The following is a 6,472-nucleotide window of genomic DNA, read 5'->3' as shown; positions in this document are numbered from 1 at the left end:
TCCTTGGCCACCACTCTTCAGTAAGGATACCTCTCGGGAAATAAAAGAGACCTGTCTCTTAAACAACCCACTGGACAGGATCCCCAAGGACGTCCTCTATGGGGAGCTGGCCTCCAGCACCAGGCCAATTGGCAGATCTACTCTGTGTTAACAAGAATGTCTGCAAATGTGACATGAAGGCCGGCAACTTCAACATCACTGTGTGGAAATCCTTTGCAGACGACCGTGGTACCAGTCAAGTTCATAGCAGTGATGGGGGGGGGGGCGACCACTGGGAGGAGTGCAAAGCAAAGAACTGCTGCGGTGCATCTGCAGCTGCACAACTGGACGCCTTAATCTGCCCCAGCTTCAACAAAACAGATCCGTCCTGTATCAGTCTCTACAGCCACAACAGATGCTGTAACCTTCCAACTGCTTGATTTGACCCCCAAAGGCGCACTCCTCCATTGTCTCCTGGGACAGAGGGAAGGTAGCCATCTTGGTCTCTGGTGGAGATGGAGGGGCCTCCACTGTAGGCAACTCTGCTGGGCTTTGGAGCAAGGATTTATTCTCTGTCTTGTCCACTCTTCTTCAGGGCGTGTCTGCAAGGGAGGCTGGGACCCCTGAAGACATCCAGGGACAATGATTCCTGAAACAGCTTCCCACAAGCCCCCCCCCCCGCCACCCCTAGAGGAGCTTCCTGTCCTGATGGTTTGCTACTGGTGTGCGCTTGCCCTCTCGGCGGGTCACTGTCACCTTTGTGAAACAGCGTGAGCTGAAGCCTCTGTCCAACCCATTTTGGGCAGGACTAGGAGGAGGGAAGGAAGGCATTTTTGTCCCGAAAACCAGACCTGTACAAACAATGGCATTAAAGCCATTGGTTTATGTTCGGTTTTTGAAATTCCTGCATTCCAGCACTTTTTAGTTCACATAATAGCCTTAAACGAGAGAGAGCTAGAAACTTGACATTCACTTTCCATCCTCTTTATTTAAAGTGGGTCTATGTGGTCTGGTTCACATTTTTTAACATCTAGAAATAAGGGATTTCAATTATAAAAACATTAGAAAAGCTTATATTTGCTAGTGAAAGGTTCTCTGCATAAAGCGCTTACCATTCCAAGGCCACAATCCTGCACAGAGTTAAACACCCAGACTACAATCCTGTGTGCACTTCTCTGGAAATAAGTCCCATTGAATTTGAGTGGGGATTATTTCTGATTGAACACGTTTAGGATTGCTCTGCACAGGGCACTGAAATCCATTGTTACGACACAGATCTTTGGGTAGAAGCATGGAGGACCTTACATACTGTTGATACGTATTTGTGACTTTCCTTTTGAATCAGAGCCATTCAACCATTATAAATGCAAATGTGTATGCTTCTATTTTCCAAATACTTCACTTCTCAGATGTATGTCTGAGCACAATTCCCCTCCTTTAAGCAGATATTGGAAGGAGAGTTGGTGGTGGTGCTGAGGGGCACACGCCTCATGTGCATCTGATTCTCCTCAGTGCTGCCTGCCTCTGCTTCCTGTCCTTTTGCTCATCTGCACTGCAGACAAGGCAAGGTGTGAGGCCAAGGCAGCCAGAGGGTTGCCCAACATCACATTTCACCCCTATTTTTAGAGAAATTTTAAACACATTTCTGGTTTAGTGCTAAAGTGTCAGCTCAGAAGTGTAAGTGCCATCATCCTTCCATTTTAGAAAAGAGCTAGAATGGCCAGACTCATTTAACTTATGTTCAGAATACTGATTCCCCAGTCCTGCAATCATGTTAGTTGCTCTTTGAAATGCTTTAGCTCTAACCTGACTTTTCCTCTTCAACATTGAATACACAATGACAGATGAGACTTGCCTTGCGCCTGTTAAGAAGACTTAAGCGGATGCTTCCAAAAACTGTATTTTCTCCTTCTTTCATCACATTGTTGGCTCAAAATTATGAAACTGCTTCAATCTGCTCATTTAACACTTCACATAAGTTACTTCTTTTTGTGTGCACAATCAAGACTGCAATGTGACCAGGTGTACATTTACTTTGCTTGTGTGAACAGAAAATTCACATGCATTGTTACATATGCAAGTTGGGTCTGCTTCACATCACTGATAGCCGATTCCTTCCCTTTAATCATAGCTGCAAGGCTGAAGTTGATTCCCAGTTCCCATTTCTTCTGATTCAATGCAGCGTTGCTTAAGTACCCTGAACACACAGACACACACTGCTCCCCAAAATAAGTTTCATTGTCGCAATGAAGTACACACAACCTTCCTTGTTCACTTTTTGTACCCCTTACATAGCCATTCTTATAACATTGGCTCTTTGCTGTAATGTGTGATTCCCAACAGCTTTGGGTAAAGTAAATAGATAAATTAAAATTCAAGATGATGAAAGGAAGTGATATGGTAGCTTTCCATGTTAGGTTTCGCTCTTGCTTTATAATATGTGTGTAAAGTGCATTTCCCCCCAATTATCATTCCCCTATTCATGAAGTTATGGAAGGCATCCTGTTCCTTAGAGGCCTGTCTCCTCAGTCACTTGCCACTGCCATAATACGTGGAGGGAAGGATGCAGGTCTGAATGTGAACAGCCAGCACATGCCTTGGAGCCAGATGAGATTTCTGCATATATATATATATATATATATATATATATATATATATATATGCTTTCGTAGATTTTCACGGGTACAGGAATGCAGGTTTTGGTGTCCTCGGGTGTCTTCCCGTGTAAAAGTTGGGGTGTCTAGGCGACGTTTCGACGAGGTCTCACTCGTCATCTTCAGGCTGGTGCTTTCGGCTTCTTGTTACTGGAACAGAGCAGGATCTCAGTGTTTGAGTTCCTATAAATACTGTTGAGGGGGTGTGGTGTATAGCCTCCAATGTTCTGGGCAGAGAGGAAGTTCCCAGGCTAGTGTGCCTTTTCTTCTTTTGTTCCTTAATTACTTGAGGGATATCTTGAGTGATTTCTTGAGTGATATCCTGAGTACCACTTAGGTGGGTCATTAGGTGTGGATTAGTTGCTAAAGTCTTTGTGTCTTGACCTCTTGAACTTTGTGAAGAGTTTTTCTGAGAAGATGGCTGTACTGCACTTAGTTGTGCTCTGGCTTGGCTTCGTGTATAGGGGCGAGCTGTGGTTTTGTGGCCTGTGTCAGCCAGATTCCTACACAGACTCTTCACAAAGTTCAAGAGGTCAAGACACAAAGACTTTAGCAACTAATCCACACCTAATGACCCACCTAAGTGGTACTCAGGATATCACTCAAGAAATCACTCAAGATATCCCTCAAGTAATTAAGGAACAAAAGAAGAAAAGGCACACTAGCCTGGGAACTTCCTCTCTGCCCAGAACATTGGAGGCTATACACCACACCCCCTCAACAGTATTTATAGGAACTCAAACACTGAGATCCTGCTCTGTTCCAGTAACAAGAAGCCGAAAGCACCAGCCTGAAGATGACGAGTGAGACCTCGTCGAAACGTCGCCTAGACACCCCAACTTTTACACGGGAAGACACCCGAGGACACCAAAACCTGCATATATATATATATATATATATTGATGAAAACTCCTCTGTCCTCCACACACAGAGATGTGTGAGGGCTCTAACCCAGTGGTTCTCAAACTTTTTTATTGATAAGAAATACGCTGGAAAACAAAAGGAAACAACTCATAGCAATCTTTGATTTATAGCATAGAACACAACTACATTATTATGTAGGGACACCCAGAAAGTATCAAACAATGCAGCTGCATAAGAACATGAATTTGGACAAATCTGGACAAAAAAAAGCCGAGCACGATTCAGAATCACCTGAGCACAAAAAAGTAAAATTAAAAATCAACCCCCCACCAAAACCAGGCGATTGCTATAACTGGTAAAAAATCCCCCCAGATGGGCATGTAGCCCCCCCAAAAGAGGACATGTGCAGGATTTCCTTTCTTGTTTGCTTTGTTACACAAGAAAATCTTTAATAAAAACTAATTAAAAACAAATCAAGGATTGTCCTCAATATGACTTTATGCTCTTGCTCTCATTTTGAAAAGATATCTATCCATATTCTGCAAATAATTTTTTATGTACCGTATATACTATACTATACTACACTACACTACACAATATTGAAATGTTTAATTGTTTCTTTGACTGTCCTAGAATCTTCCAGGCACATGTGGCATCAAAGTATTGGTGCTGACCTTTAAAGCCCCAAATGGTCTCGGACCAGAATACCTGAAGAAGCCTCTCCACCCCCATCTTTCAGCATAGACACCGAGATCCAGCACCAAGGGCCTTCTGGCAGTTTCTTCCGTGCGAGAAGTGAGGTTACAGGGAACCAGGCAGAGAGCCTTCTCCGTGGTGGCGACCGCCCTGTGGAACGCCCTCCCAGCAGATGTCAAGAAGATAAAGAACTACACAACTTTTACAAGACATCTGAAGGCAGCCCTGTATAGGGATATTTTACTATGTTTTTATATGTGCTGTAAGCAGCCCCAGAGTGGTATTATTATTATTATTATTATTATTATTATTATTATTATTAGGAGAGGGGTTGGAAGATTGTATTTTGTGACAATCCTGTAAAATCCAACGTTAATATTACAAGGAACATTTCCCAATACCAGAGGCGCCATCTAGTGGGGGCTGGGAGCCAAGGCCCATCTCCAAAATTTCTAATATCCCACAGCCTGCCAGCCCCATTGGGTCTTCCTGCAGCTAGTGGAAGGCTGCCCCAGCCTGCATGGTGTCCAGAAAAGCAGTGGGGACTAGTGTGCTTCCACTGGCCTGCACAGCATCTTCCGACGCTGCGTGAAGGGGTGATGCATGTGTGAAAGGGTGTTACGCGCATATCAGTACATAAGCCTAGCGCTCTTCCCTGTGAAGAGTCTGTGCTAAGCAGCCTCCTCTTTGTGCAAAAGAACTTAGTACATGTCTGTCACTCCATGCAGAGACAGCCTTCCCCTTTGCTGAATGTGTGGCCAATGGGAGTTAGCCTGTGAGGGCTAACACAAATGCTATAAGCCTTTTAATGCTGATTAAGCTTCAGGTTAAAATAAAATAAAAATTAATATTTTGGGACTTTCCTTCTAAGCAACTACACACCAACAATAATATTCACAGGGGTCTCCTTCCACCAGGGGTGGCGAATCCCTTGGGGCCATGGATCTATGGTCAACTTTCTGGGGCCTCATGTCCAAAAGGGTGTGGCCAAAATGGGCTTTTTAACAAGTTTAAAAGACAAACCAGGCACAAAACCAACAATAGAATCTCAGTAGGAGACTTGCAGAAGTGGTTAGTGTGTGTATCACACCCTCCAACATTCTTCAGGGACATTTCTCCCTCCCTCCCTGACCCTCCTCAACCTCCCTGCAGAACATTTCCTACCAGAAGAAGGGTGAGTGCCACCACCTCTACACCAACGGCACACAGCACATGCCCTCCACTGTCCTGAGAAAACCCCTAATCCCGATTTTATTTTATTCGTTAGATTTACGAAAAGAAAAGCACACACCAATAAATTTTAGACAGGGGCAAGATTAGACACACACACAAAAAACAGTTTTTAAATCAAGGCTCCTTGTGTCTTTCTCCTCTGCCTTTCTTCCCACCCAGGGCGGCCCTGCCCCTCTGCCTGCCCCTCAGAGCCAGTGTGTCCCATAGGGCTGGGCCACAGTGGCAGCAGACCCCCCCCCATGCTCTCCAGCAACCGCTACAAGCTGCCCAAGGGAGGAGGCCAGCAGCTGTGTCCATGGGTCCCACATCTGCCTGGAGTATTGTGCTCGACAAAAGAAGTGTTGGCTTCTTCTACAAATTGTAGAACATGAAGTGTTTCCCAGCTGGAGAAGCCAAGCTACTCCTTGCTGGTTTTAAGGCAGAACTGGGTAAATTTATGAAGGGTTTTCAACTGTGTTTATTCTGGCATGTCAATTGCTAGCCTGTAAGTTAATGGAAGGCACCTTCATGTCCACATCCTCATGTGGGTCACCCCCTTTCTCTGAACATGGCAGCCACAATTAGAGACAGGCAGGACGTGTGGCAATGTGACACCGCACCCCAGTGAAGTGATGTTTCTGAACAACTTGTTGAGTGGGTTGTTTCAGAAGCCTGGTGCGTTAAACCAGGGGTCCTCAAACTACGTGCCAAGGACCAGATCCAGCCCGCCAGGATCCTGAACCGGGCCCATCCAGGGTTGGGAGAGGAAGATGAGTTCTCGTGTCTTTGGAGGAGGCAGTTAGGGAGGAAGGGGGTCACGGAGGAGAGAGGCGCCCCTGCAAGCACACCGCCTGGGCAGCCTGGGCCTCTCCCTGCCCATCCGCCTGCCTCCCCACCCCGGATGGGTTGCAGCCATGGGAGAGGGGCCCGGTGCGAGGGCCTTGCTGGCGCTGCAGCACATGCCACCCTCATGCCACCTCCCGGGGTGCCCGCCTCGCCCCTGGCTGTGCCGTTGTTTCTGATGCGCCTGCAGGGCTGTGACGTGGAGTTTGTGATGTGCCAGGCGA

The sequence above is a fragment of the Podarcis melisellensis genome (assembly GCF_964234715.1).
Source record: "Podarcis melisellensis genome assembly, chromosome: 7".
Taxonomy (NCBI): domain Eukaryota; kingdom Metazoa; phylum Chordata; class Lepidosauria; order Squamata; family Lacertidae; genus Podarcis; species Podarcis melisellensis.
Note: the sequence above shows the minus strand (reverse complement) of the source record.